At 34.3% G+C, this 15374-nt stretch overlaps 1 long non-coding RNA gene across 1 annotated transcript in view; it reads right to left on the bottom strand.

Moving 5' to 3' along the window:
• LOC309629405 overlaps window positions 1-15374 on the bottom strand; it is a 65614-nt gene that overhangs the window by 10013 nt on the left and 40227 nt on the right. The window lies entirely within an intron of this gene.

Below are 15374 nucleotides of genomic sequence, written 5' to 3'. Positions count from 1 at the left end.
ATAAGACTATGAAAGAATTTTATATTGTTGAAAAAAATATCCAAAATTTGGAAATAAGGCAAAATATGATTGCATGTCTTTTCATTGTGATACTAGAGCATTGTCTAACAGGCCTTCATAGGAATTTTTTTTTAACTATCCTAAGGGCTTTTCCCTTTGATTAGAGCCCAGATTCTAAAAAGTAACCTACTAATTTTTATTTATTTTTTAATCGGTAGAGATACAAATGAGTTCTGCTCTGTAGAAAAGATAATTCCATATATTTTATTGCCCCATAGGACTCTAACTTAGCAAAATTATTCCAGTATGAATTTCCCAAGAGACTATATAAATCTCTGTTCCTCAAATGTTCTTTGAACCATGCTATTAATTCTTCTATTCATACATTAAACAATTGGTGACATGCATTACTCTAAATTTCTATATAACATTTTAAAGTTTAAAAAAATGACACTTTCACGTTTTGTTTTACTTTTGTACTTAACATTATCTGCATACCTTTCACAAACTTCAAGAACATGACAACAAATTTGGTAAGTCTATATGATTTTATTAGAACTTGACCTGTACTTTGCATTTATATAGCATTATTTTACCAATTTTTCAACCTAATCTCATTGACTTGATTGTTGATAAGTGGTAGAATTATTCTCACATTTAGCTGAATGAAGTGATGCAGAAAAGTTTTTGAATTTGGATGATATTAAATTTTAAACATCACAAAAGATGTTTAAACATCAGAAGAGAAATAAGAATTTTTGACAATATGGTGACCTTATGAAATCTACAGGCTCCCTTCTTAAACCAAACTCAGGACGTATTAACGGTTTAAAAGCAGTTGAGTATAAATTAATTTAATAAACTAATTTTTAAAATCAGTAGAGATACCCTTGAATTAAAAGAAAGTTGGTTCTAACAAACAAAAGTCCAGGACCAGATGGCTTCACAGGCGAATTCTAGCAAACATTTAGAGAAGAGCTAACACCTATCCTTCTCAAACTCTTCCAAAAAACTGCAGAGGAAGGAACACTCCCAAACTCATTCTATGAGGCCACCATCACGCTGATACCAAAACGAGACAAAAATATCACAAAAAAAGAAAATGACAGACCAATATCACTGATGAATATGGATGCAAATGTCCTCAACAAAATAGTAGCACACAGAATCCAACAACACATTAAAAGGATCATTCACCATGATCAAGTGGGATTTATCCCAGGGATGCAAGGATTCTTTCACTATGCAAATCAATCAATGTGATACACCATATTAACAAATTGAAGAATAAAAACAATATGATCATCTCAATAGATGCAGAAAAAGCTTTTGACAAAATTCAACACCCATTTATGATAAAAACTCTCCAGAAAGTGAGCATAGAGGGAGGCTACCTCAACATAATACAGGCCGTATACGACAAACCCACAGCAAACATCATTCTCAATGGTGAAAAACTGAAAGCATTTCCTCTAAGATCAGGAATAAGACAAGGATGTCCACTCTCACCACTATTATCCAACATAGTTTTGGAAGTCCTAGCCATGGCAATCAGAGAAGAAAAAGAAATAAAAGGAATACAAACTGGAAAAGAAGTAAAACCGTCACTGTTTGCAGATGACATGATACTATACATAGAGAATCCTAAAGATGCCACCAGAAAATTAATAGAGCTAATCAATGAATTTGGTAAAGTTGCAGGATACAAAATTAATTCACAGAAATCTCTTGAATTCCTATACACTAACAACAAAAGATCAGACAGGGAAATTAAGGAAATAATCCCATTCACCATTGCAACAAAAAGAATAAAATACCTAGGAATAGACCTACCTAAAGAGGTAAAAGACCTGTACTCAGAAAACTATAAGACACTGATGAAAGAATCAAAGATGACACAAACTGATGGAGAGATATACCATGTTCTTGGATTGGAAGAATCAATATTGTGAAAATGAATATGCTACCCAAAGCAATCTACAGATTCAATGCAATCCCTATCAAATTACCAATGGCATTTTTTACAGAATTAGAACAAAAAATTAAAATTTGTATGGAGACACAAAAAATCCCGAATAGCCAAAGCAATCTTGAGGGGAAAAAATGGAGCTGGAGGAATCGGACTCCCTGACTTCAGAGTATACTACAAAGCTACAGTAATCAAGACAGTATGGCACTAGCACTAAAACAGAAATATAGATCAATGGAACAGGGTAGAAAGCCCAAAGATAAACCACGCACCTACGGTCACCTAATCTATGCCAAAGGAGACAAGGATATACAATGGAGAAAAGACAGCCTCTTCAATAAGTGGTGCTGGAAAAACTGGACAGCTACATGTAAAAGAATGAAATTAGAACACTCCCTAAAACCATACAAAAAAATAAACTCAAAGTGAATTAAAGACCTAAATGTAAGACCAGATACTATAAAATTCTTAGAGGAAAACATAGGAAGGATACTCTTTGACATACACCACAGCAAGATCTTCTTTGACCCAACTCCTAGAGTAATGGAAATAAAAACAAAAATAAACAAATGGGACCTAATGAAACTTCAAAGCTTTTGCACAGCAAAGGAAACTATAAACAAGACAAAAAGACAGCCCTCAGAATGGGGGAAAATGTTTGCAAACGAGTCAACAGACAAAGGATTAATCTCCAAAATATACAAAAAGCTCATGCAGCTCAATATTGAAAAAACAAACAACCCAATCCAAAAATGGGCAGAAGACCTAAATAGACAGTTCTCCAAAGAAGACATACAGATGGCCAAGAGGCACATGAAAAGCTGCTCAACATCACTAATTATTAGAGAAATGCAAATCAAAACTACAGTGAGGTATCACCTCACACCAATTAGAATGGGCATCATCAGAAAATTTACAAACAACAAATGTTGGGAAGGGTGTGCAGAAAAGGGAACCCTCTTGCACTGTTGGTTGGAATGTAAATTGATACAGCCACTATGGAGAACAGCATGGAGGTTCCTTAAAAAACTAAAAATCTGACTAGCATATGACCCAGCAATCCCACTACTGGGCATATACCCAGAGGAAGCCATAATTCAAGAAGACACATGCACCCCAGTGTTCATTGCAGCACCATTTACAATAGCCAGGACATGGAAACAACCTAAATGCCCCTTGACAGACGAATGGATAAAGAAGATGTGGTACATATACACAATGGAATATTAGCCATAAAAGGAAAGGAAATTGGTTCATTTGTAGAGATGTGGATGGAAATAGACACTGTCATACAGAGTGAAGTAAGTCAGAAAGAGAAAAACAAACATCGTATATTAACACATAGATGTGGAATCTAGAAAAATGGTACAGATGAACTGGTTTGCAGGGCAGAAATAGAGACACAGATGTAGAGAACAAACATATGGACACCTAGGGGGGAAAGTGGGGGGGGGGGTGGTGGGATGAATTGGGAGATTGGGATTGACATGTATACACTAATATGTATAAAACAGATAACTAATAAGAACCTGCTGTATTAAAAAAATAAGTAAAATAAAATTCAAAAACAAAAAGTTGGTTCTAAGTCAGTGCTGGAGTTATGCTTGGTAGAAGTCTGATGTGGTTATAAAGGTGTCAGGCGGGAAGGATCAAAGAAAAGTGAAAGCAAGCTAGGGTACTTTTTTTCTGGAGACAGTGGAGAGGTGGAAATAGATATTGATAAATGTTTTAATTAAGGTTCTCCTGAGATATAGAACTAATTCTCTAGTATTTCAATGTCAGTCTCTCTCTGTCACCACTAAGAGAGAGTGGTGAGAGAGAGGTGGGAGGAATGAGAAATTGTTTAGAAAGTAAAGTTAGAGGTAAAAGTATAAACCTAATAAAAGAAAATATAGGCAAATATCCTCATTACCTTAATATGAGAGAGAAAACATCTTAAAATCCCAAAAGTATAAACCATAAGACAAAAAAGGAGAGAATATGATATCAAAATTAAGAGTGTTTGTCATTATAGGACACCATTGATGGTGGAAATTTAAAAAGGCACAACCACTTCGGAAGACAGTTTGGCAGTTTCTTACAAGCCAAGAATAGTTTCAACCTATGATCCAGCAACCACCCTCCAAGGTATTTACTCAAATGAGGTGACAACTTATGTCCACACAAAAACCTGCACGAGTCTTTACTCGTAATTTTCAAAAACTAGAAGCAACTAAGATGTTCTTCAAAACGTGAATGGATAAACAAACTGGTACATCCATACAATAGAATATTATTCCACGATTTAAAAAAAAATGATTTGTCAAGCTAAGAAAAGACATGGAGGGACTTTAAGTGCATATTGAGTCCATCTCCAAGCTAAAATTCTATGTGTTATCTTTCAGTCTTGACCATAGCAATTACAAAGCCTTTATCTGGCAGGCCTCATAAGAGAAAGCTGCCCTCCTCATATCGGACTTAATACACAGTCTGAAGGGAGTTGTAGTCAAGTACTCAGTGCCTTCCCACCTCCACCCTAGCTGGTCTGCTGTATGCATATATGCATTCCTAGCCTAAATGCCTTAACTTGGAGACCTTCTTATACAGAGCCCTCTCCTGCGGCCTTTCTCAGATGCCTCTGACATGATCATCTTCTTGGAGGGCCATGGGGCATTTGGCAGCATTCTGACTTCGTATTCAGTACTTTTCCATTCCTAGCCTTTGCCTTCTCCTCTCCTCCCCATTAAATCTAAAAAACAGCAGGAGCATTTTGTTCAGGGCTCCCTTGGTGGATTCTCCCATCTGCACTAATGTATCTGACTTTCCTCTGGCACAATTCCATGGGAAAAATTTAACATTGAAGGAATTGGTGCTTTATCCTGGTTAGCCTCTTACTTATCCATTGTAATAAATTATTAAAGGCATGATTAAATGATTAAAGTAACAGTACTTTCATTTTGGCTCTTTGCCTTAACTGACCACCTTAACACCTGGCAGCTCAACTTTCTCCAGCTCAGCTCAACTCAGCTCTTGACACATATTGCCTAGTAAAATGATATGTACATACTGTACTATACTGAAAAGGCTATGTACATTCTGTACAATTCCAATTATATGACATTCTGGAAAAGACAAAACTATAGAGACAGTAATATATCAGTGGTTTTCATGTGATAAGGTGAATAGGTAGAGCTCAGGGGATTTTTAGGGCAGTGAAACTCTTCTATATAATACTGTAATGATGGATACATAACATTATGTATTTGGCAAAACCACAGAAGTGTATAACACAGAATGGACCTTAATGTAAACTATGGACTTTAGTTAATAATAATGTATCAATATTGGTTCATCAATTGAAACAAATGTACCACACAAATGCAAGATGTTCATAAGAGGGTAAACTGTGAGGGGGGTTGGTGGGTAGGGGAAGAATAGTTATATGGGAACTCTCTTCACTATCTCTTCAATTTTCTATTAAACCTAAAACTGCTCTAAAAATGTTTATTAATTTAAAAAATTATGCCCACTTGGAGAATTTTCCATTAGAGCTGTCATTGAGGGACATCCTGGTGAGACTATATAGTGCTAGATATGCTGCCAGGCCTAGATTTCTTCTTCTTGAGTCATTGGTCACAAGGGATCCCCCTTGAGACCATCAATGCTGGTTAAGAGAGAAGGGATATGGGGCATGAGCTTGGGCCATTATCATCTCTGACATGTTTTTTCACAAAACTTACTTATGCTTTTAGAACTTTCTCAAGCCTGTCTCCATTTGATGATGGAATGCTACTTTGCACACTAAACTTTATGACTCAGTAGGTCAGAAAATACTGAATTTGTAATGAGCATCCCAGGTCACATGGTAACATGTGGGCCTATGTTCAAGCATTCTGTCTCTAGTAAGCACTATAGTAAGCCAAAAGCTGTTTTTCAAAAGGAGAATAGTTATCTGTAGAGGACTATATAGCTTTTCTCCAAAATTCTGAGGTCTGTACGATGATGCATTTATAAATGCCTGTGAAATAATCCATACCTCATTCATATTTGCCACAGACAGCCCAAGACCATCAGATTTGAAGGGTCACATGGCCCAAGTGTCAGAGCAATTTGCATGGCAGCCTGGACCTAGTGCAGATATTTCTCTGGTTCCAAACCCTACTCAAAACTGGCAGCTTTTTGGATTAATTATTTTATCAAAGTATAAGCAACATGCCCAAATGAGATATATTTTAACCCCAAATTCAAAGAAGGTCATTAGATGTTGTACCTTTTTTCTTAGTTGCCAGATGCAGGAACTTATCTTTTACCTGGGAAGGGACATCTCAACCTGTCATAGATCACTAATTTTCTACAAATTTCATCAACAAGGAACGCTGCTAAATTTTTTTGGAATTTATTTCCAAGTGGCCAACTGATCTCCTAGAGGGTTTATATCATATTAGAGGCTCAATATTGGTCTCTATCATTAACAATTTGACTGTTCAGAAGCAGATGTAGCTAGATGTGCCTTGAAAGTAGGAGTCCGTGCTGTTGGACCCATGTGTAGCTTCTGTTCTGCCACTGTGACCACTCCATTTATTTGACCATCAATCATTGCCAGTTCTGGGGTGGCTAATGACAAATGTTGGATAACATCAACTGGGCAAGTCACTTTATCCACTTGATTGTTCAGTGACTCTTATGATGGCTGTTAGGAGGTGGTATGAAAATTTTACTCTTTATGCTTACTCTCTTGAGTCCATCCACATGCCTCTACCCCTGACTTCCTTGTCACTGATTATCCAGTCCTTTTCCTTCCAGCTCTTTAACAGATGACCAGGCCCTTGACCACTGCCATGAACCTATGTATATTCTCACTTCAAGCTGCTTTTCCTCCTGTACAAAGTAGAAGGTGCACCACTTGCAGCTCTGCCCCTTGGGAGCCACCATCCATTTCTGGCTTGCGCCCAGGTCCTGAGCTAAGCCATCTTGAAACTGTGTTTGAGTGCTTTCCTCCTCCTTTAGCTGCTCCTACCACATAGCTACTGATTTTGTGCAAGTCCTGCTGCTATTTATGGTTTGGTCATAACTATTTTCATACAAGGTTCCCGTGGGATATTCTGACTCCTAGATTGTTAATGATGATGTCATGGATTTTTTTACTCTTAGTATAGTATCTGTACTTCTTGACTTTCAAGAGAAATTTAGCAAGTGTAAATACTACAGAGATAGTATAATCGCATTTTTACTTTGCCAGAATCCATAAAAAAATAAGGAGGTGAAAACGATTGGTGCTCAATTGGTTTATAGGTATATTGAAAGCAACTGTAGTATAAGTGATGGTTTTATAAGGCTAGAATAATTTTAGAAATGCTTATATCTCCTATGAATATTATGGAACTTTAGTGTCTATTTTTCTATTGAAAATGTGTAACATGTAGACAGTACCTAATACTTCTTCCTAACCACTTAAGTGATCAAATACTAATGACTATCAAATGAAAATTTTTCATTTAGTATTTTAGATAAGAGGGAAATTTATTGCTGAAATTTTCAGCTTACCAATTTTATAATATAGGCACTTTGAGAAAGCTTACATTTATCTAATATCATTTTATAAAACAATGGCATGTTAAATGAAATTCAGAAAGCAAATAGAAAGATGTTACTTTCCAAATGTCAATATTTCACTTAGCTCTGTCACTGACTTTTTTAAATCAAAAAAAGATATGCAGGTTCATTTGAAATTTCATAAGAACTCTTTATCGTGTTTTTATAAGATGAATGTTACAGATATTTCACCAGGAGTCATTTATTTTTGAATCATGTCGCTTAGAACAAGTTTCATGGAAATCCTTCTATTCATTCATATACTCATTCATACATTCATTCAGTATAATTTATACAAGTGAAAAGGTAATGTGACAGCAGAAGCAAGGAGAGTATAGTTTCCTTTTTCAAGGAGTTCAGTTTAGGAGTGAAGTCATATAAGCAATAAACAATCGAAAGCAATGTGTTTACTCTGCTGCAAGTACTCCATTGAGAAATACTATACTAACTAATTCTCTTAATTTACCTCCTACTCCTTTTCCACTAACTCATTAGTTCTGACATACTAACCTCCAAGCTGGCCCTTGAACAAATTAAGCATGCTCTCACCTCAGGGACTTTGCACAAGCATTTGGACATAAACACTTGAAAGTTAGAAAGAAGTATGGGCTGGTGATAGAGATTTGGCAGAAAGGGAAGATATTGAATAAGTAAGGTGTTATGTAGAGAAATAAGTGTATACTATATAGAATTAAAGTAAGGCTATGGCAAAACTATACTTAAGGATCCTAAGAATAAAATCAAAAGGAGTCAGTGAAGAAAACTAAGAAAAAGATATCTAAGAATCTGAAGGCTGACTAGGAGAATGTGTTGGAAGTAAAGGAAAAAGAACTGATGGTCAAATACAAAATGTAAATGCTAGAAAGCCAGTAATGAAAAGTATCAAGTTTATTTGGCAAGAAGGAAATTATAAATGACTTTCAGGCAAAATTACAACGGAGCAGCAGAGGTGGAGACCATTTTGCAGTGAGTGACGAATGAATAGGATAGGAGGAAATGAAAACAGAGCATCAGATTTTCCTTTTAGAGGCCTGGCTCTGAACAGAGAGAGAAAAACAAGGCAGTAGCAAATGCTGATTTTCCATGATAGTAATGAGTTTAAGCTTCAGGGACTATCATTTGCTTGGGTCCCATGAGTTCAGGGCATTGCTGAGAGGTATGGAATATTCTGTGCCAGTAGCAAAATGGAACATTTCCATGTACACACTTCTGGTAAATTCCCCAAAATATCTCAGAATAAAAGGCCTGAGTATTCTAGTCCTTGTTCATTTGTAGAAATTTATGTTTTCCATAATAAACATATACTTGCACCTAATCCAGTATTTATAATTTTCTGGGTTTTTTTTTCCTTAAAGAAGCACAAACTGTAATAAGTTTCAAAACTCACAAAATCTAGGTCCATCTAGCACTGGTAAATAACAGGAAAGAGTTTTCCTGGGGGGAATGTTTTTTTAGCATGGTAGAAATGTGACCATATTTGCTGAATTAAAAAGAACTAGATGCACCCCAGTGTTCATAGCAGCATTATTTACAATTGCCAAGACATGGAAACAACCTGTGTCCATCAACAGATGAATGGATAAAGAAGATGTGGTACATATATACAATGGAATATTACTCAGCCATAAAAAGAAACGAAATTGAGTTATTTGTAGTGAGGTGGATGGACCTAGAGACTGTCATACAGAGTGAAGTAAGTCAGAAAGAGAAAAATAAATACCATATGCTAACAAATATATATGGAATCTAAAAAATTAAAAATGGTTGTGAAGAACCTAGGGGCTGGACAGGAATACAGACACAGATGTAGAGAGTGGACTTATGGACACGGAGAGGGGGAAGGGTAACCTGGGACGAAGTGAGAGAGTGACATTGACATATATACACTACCAAATATAAAATAGATAGCTAGTGGGAAGCAGCCGCGAAGCACAGGGAGATCAGCTTGGTGTTTTGTGACCACCCAGAGAGGTGGGATAGAGAGGGTGGGAGGGAAACGCAAGCGGGAGGGGATATGGGGATGTAAGTATACGTATAGCTGATTCACTTTGTTATACAGCAGAAACTAACACAACAATATAAATCAATTATACTCCAATAAGGATGTTAAAAAAAAAAAGACATCAGCCAAACAGATAACATTAAAAAAAACAATAGAAAATTCCATTTTAATTTGAGTTTGAATCATAGTATTGCCCCCAAGAAGTTGTTAGTATCTTTAAAAATCAGGTATTCTAAAGTTTACATCTTTCAGCTATGCACATGGGCTTAATTTATCCCCTTTAAAATAGCCTAAATAATTTAAAAAATTATTAGAGTAGGAAAATTCTTACTACAAACTAAAATTGCTAAATTTTGTTTATAACAGCACTGTTTGTAATAGACTGAAGTGGAAACAATTCAAATGTTTTTCAGTATTAGGATACCATACAAGAATGAAAAAAAAATGAAGTTCTTCTACAAGCAACAGCACAGATTAATGTCATCATTGTATTGAGTAAAGAAAGGCAGATACATGAGTACAAATGGTATGATTCTATTTATATACTTCTCAATAGCAGGTAGAAATAATGTTAATTTGAAAATACGTTTTAAAAAATTGAATAGGAAATATGACTTTTTTGTCATATAAACTAAAATATTCTTTAACTTATCTATTCAATGCATGTTCAGAGTACTTTTTATGAAGTGTTATGAGAGAAGAAAAGATTAATTTTATAGAAATCATTTTTAAAGGAAATATTTTATTGGAGCTTAACATAAATGCAGAAAAATACATAAATTATTTGATGGGTTTTTATGAGCTTTACAGACCCATGTGACCACCAACCAGATCAAGAAACAGAATATTGCTTGGATCCCAGTAGCCACCTTATGCTCCCTCCTGGTTACATCCTCCTCAAAGAGGAACTGACTTCTCATTTCTGTCTCCATAGAATCTCTGTATCTCTAGTTATCTAAAAGTCATTTTTTTTAACATGATGGTTTTAGATCTTATCACAAGTTTTTTCCTCATCTGTTAAGATGATCATATGATTTTCTGTCTTTTGAAAGGAAATATAATGATTCATATTGAAAATCTAGCATTCTTTGGAATATTTTGTAGTAAAGTACTACTTTTATATATACTGCTGAATACTATTTTATATTATTTTGCAAATAATTTGTTTTTGCATTTATGTTCAAGAGAAATTAGCCTAAGTTTTTCTTGTTTGTTTGTTTGTTTTTCTCCCCTGCAAAGCCCTTGTCAGGTTTTAGTATCAAGGTTATGCTGACCTCTTAAAATGGGAAGTGTGATCAGTCTTTTTCTATTGTTTAGCTGTAATTTTTTAATTATTTATGTATTTCTTCCTTAAATATTTAGAAAAATTTGTCAGTGAATCCATATGTGGTTGAGATTTTCTTTATGGAAAAAATTTAAAATATATAATAAATTCAATGACTAGCCAGATTTTCTATCTTTACTTATTTCAGTTATGGTATAGTAATTGCTTCATTAAGATTAATCTATTTATTTACTTATATAATTATTTTTACTTTGATTTATAATGAAATATTCAGTTACAATTTAACAATCTTCCTTTGGCAATTTCATTTTTTCTGGTTATATGCTCTTTATTTCTTAGTAAGCTGTCATGCTCTCTTTCCTTCTTATTTCCTTATGGTGTCTTTGTATTGATGCTGTACCAGATTTTCCCCCTCCAGAATGGGTTATATTTTTTGGATCAGGTGTTTGCATGAGGTTTCCATAAATAGTAACAGGGCCAGGACAGTCATTTGACAAATATGGCTCCTATGTATTTTAATTTTGTACAGATCTACCTTGTCTGCTTCTGTGACATATACATAATCAATCAACAGAATCTAATTGCCATATACAGGACACTCCACCAGTAGCTGCAGAATATGTGTTCTTTTCAAATGTGCATTGACCATTCACAAAGACGGACCATATAGACAAATCTTAACAAATGTACAAGAATAGAAGTCATTCAAAGTGTGTTCTTGGACCAAAAAGGAATTAAACCAGAAATCAATAACATAAAGATACTTGGGAAACCCTCAAATATTTGGATTAAACAGCACACTTATAAATACTCCATCAATCAAAGGAGAAGCTTAAGAGAAAATAGTTTGTACCAAATGAAAATAACAATACAACAAATCAAAATTCCTTGAATACAGCTAAAGCAGTGCTTGAAGGAAAAAACATAGCATTCAATGTTTATATTATTAAAGAAGAAATATCTAAAAAGAGCAATCTAAGATTCAATCTTAAGAAACTAGAAAAAGAGGAACAAATTGAACCTGACGCAAGCATAAGGAAGAAAAATATAAATATTACAGCAGATATCAATGAAATTAAAAAGAAAAACCAGTAAGTAAGATCAATGAAACCAAAAGCTAGTTCTTTGAAACGATTAATAAAACTGATAAAACTGTAGTTAGGTTGACCAAGAAAAAAATAGATACAAATAATCAGTTTCACAATGAATGAGCAGATATCACTACTGATCTCACAGATATTAAAAGGAAAATATGGGCCTTCCCAGGTGGCGCAGTGGTTGAGAACCTGCCTGCCGATGCAGGGGACACGGGTTCGAGCCCTGGTCTGGGAAGATCCTACATGCCGTGGAGCAACTAGGCCCGTGAGCCACAACTACTGAGCCTGCGTGTCTGGAGCCTGTGCTCCGCAACAAGAGAGGCCACGATAGTGAGAGGCCTGTGCACCGTGATGAAGAGTGGCCCCCGCTTGCCGCAACTGGAGAAAGCCCTCGCACAGAAACGAAGACCCAACACAACCAAAAATAAATAAATAAATAAATAAATAAATAATTTTTTAAAAAAAAGGAAAATATGGAAATGATATAAACAACTTTTACTCATAAATTCTAAAATATATGGATTTAATCAATTCCTTGAAATTCACAAACTACCAATATTCATGCAAAAAAATTCTGGATTATCCTATATTTATTTTAAAAATAGAACATATAGTTTGAAATAGTCTATAAAAGAAAGTACCAAGCCAAGACGGTTTCAATGGCAAAATAACACCAAATAATTAATGAAGAAATAATACTAATTCTACATAATCATTTCAAGAAAATAGAAGGATTTTTATTTATTTTTTTGTTTTTGGTTGTGTTGGGTCTTCATTGACATGCCCGGGCTGTCTCTAGTTGCGGCGAGTGGGGCCTACTGTTTGTTTCGTTGCATAGGCTTCTCACTGTGGTGGCTTCTCTTGTTGCAGAGCACAGGCTCTAGGTGCACGTGCTTCAGTAGTTGTGGCCCACGGGCTCTAGAGTGCAGGCTCAGTAGTTTTGGTGCACGGGCTTAGTTGCTCCGCGGCACGTGGGATCTTTCCAGACCAAGGCTTCAACCTGTGTCCCCTGCATTGGCAGCCGGATTCTTACCCACTGTGCCACCAGGGATGCCCAGAAGGATTTTTAAATGATTGATGTGTCATTAAGAAAAAGGAAAGACAGATAAAATGGCAAAAATTTCAACAGAGAGTTGGAATTTATGAAAAGCAACCAATGCACATTTTAGAAGAGAAAAATATAAAATCTAAAAATTGATAATTCAATGAATATATGAATGATTTGTTTTCTAGAACAAAACCTCACATATTTTAGAGGTAGGTAACTTAGATCTTCTAACACATATTATGCACTAAGTCCAGATTAACTTTAAAAATTGATCGATATTTTAAAAAGTAGACTGAAAGAATTCACATGGCTTGAAATAGAACATGGTAGAATTATTAAACTTGATGACAGGTAAATGAAAGCTCAAAGTAAAAATGAAAAAATAAGCATGCAAAACTTATATATGACACTTCAAAATGTGCACATATATATAACTGGAATCTCAGAAGGAGACAAAAAAGAGAAGGAATAGGACAGGAATATTTGATGAAATAATAGTCAAGAATTCTCAAAATCTGATGAAATTCCTTAGGCCACAGATTCAAGAAGATCAGAAACCCCACGCAGTATAAAGTCAAATAAAACCACACCTAGGTACGTCAGAAAATTAGAAACAATGTAAAATGTTAATATATCAGGAGAAAAATAAGAAAAAAAGATTAAAAGTTATGACTGATTATTCAACAGAAACCAGAAGAAAATTAACTTTTTAAAAGTACCAAAAATATGTCAACCTAGAATTTTATATTTAGCAAGACATTTTCAATATTAAAAGTGAAATAAAAGTGCCTTTACACACATATACACACACCCACACACACACAGTTCGGTCACCAAAGGATCTACACTATGAGAAATATTAAAAGGAGCCTGAAGAAAAATAATCCCAGATTGAACCATGGAGCTGAGGAAAAGATTGAAGGTTAGAAATGTTAAAATAGTGATACGTGGAATTCTGAACAAACGTACAAGCAAAATATATGAACACAAGAACACAAAGTTCACAAAGGTGATAAAAGTATGAAAATACAGTATTCTTATTATGGTGAGGAAATGATAAAGTACAGATTTAAAGCAGACAGTAATAATGAAGAATGCATATAGTAATTTCTAGAGTAACCCCTAAAGGAACAAGAAAATACAGTATAATTTAAAAGCAAATTCAGAATGAAAAATGGAAGAGTAAAAATGGTTTATAAATTCAAAATATGAGAAAGAAGGAATGACGGAATAGAGAACAGATCACTTTGCTGTACAGTGGAAACTAACACAACATTGTAAAGAAACTATACCCCAATAAAAATTAAAATAAATAAATAAATATAAATTTTTTTAAAAAAAAGAACAGATAGCTCAATCATGAGCTTAAATCCAATTACATTGGTGATTACATTAATTGGAAATTATTTATACACTTCAAACAAAAAACAAAGAATATAAAATTCTACAGATGTTTAAAAGAGAACTATATGCTGTTTTTAAGAGACATACTTCAAATGTAAGAACAGAGAAAAGTTGTTAGTAATGGAAAAAGATATACCAACTGAGAGAAAGCTGGTAAAGCTATATTAAAATCAGAGAAAATTTAAATAAATAAATAGTTTAAGGAAATAAAACATAAAGAGGGATATTTCATGAAGATAAAGGGTAAATTCAAAAGGAAGATATAATAATTCTAAATTTGTATGTATTGAATAACATCTTCAAAATATTTTGAACAGAACTAAGACCAAATTTTGACAGAACTGCAAGGAGGGATGGACAAATCAACGACCTAGTTAGAAATTTTTCACATACATCTCAGAACAGTTGGAGATTTTAACGAAACTGCATAATTTACAGGTCAAGGGGCAAAATTCAATGAAGATATAGAAATACAAATCAACTAATTTGACCTGTTTGACATGTATGGTAAAATTCATCCACGAACTACTGAATACAATTGTTTGCAAATATATATAAGCCATTTGTCAAAACAAGCCATATTCTGGACCTTAGACTAAGTCTAAAAGAAAGTAAGAAGAGTATCTTTATGACCTTGGGATGAACAAAATTTTTTTCTAAATAAGATACAAAAAGAAATAAACATTTAAGAAAAGATCAATAAGTTGAATTTTATTAACTTTGCATTAAGTGAGTAAAAGACAACACAGAGATGGGAAGAATATATTTTTAATACATATATCCAACAAAAGACTCATTCAGAATGTATTCCAACTAATCAGTAAAGAAAGGATAAACAACCCAATAAAAATAGGCAAAAACAAAACAAAAAAATAAATAAATGGGGCAATTTTTTTTTAATGAGGCACTTTACAAAATAGAATACCTAAATAGGTCAACTCTAAAGTCTTCAGGAAAATGAAAATTAAAACTACAGGAAGGTACCGTGAGAATGGCTC

Source organism: Balaenoptera borealis (assembly GCF_965194805.1).
Source record: "Balaenoptera borealis genome assembly, chromosome: 5".
In the NCBI taxonomy this organism is placed as follows: Eukaryota; Metazoa; Chordata; class Mammalia; order Artiodactyla; family Balaenopteridae; genus Balaenoptera; species Balaenoptera borealis.
This window is presented reverse-complemented; position numbering and strand designations above follow the sequence as displayed.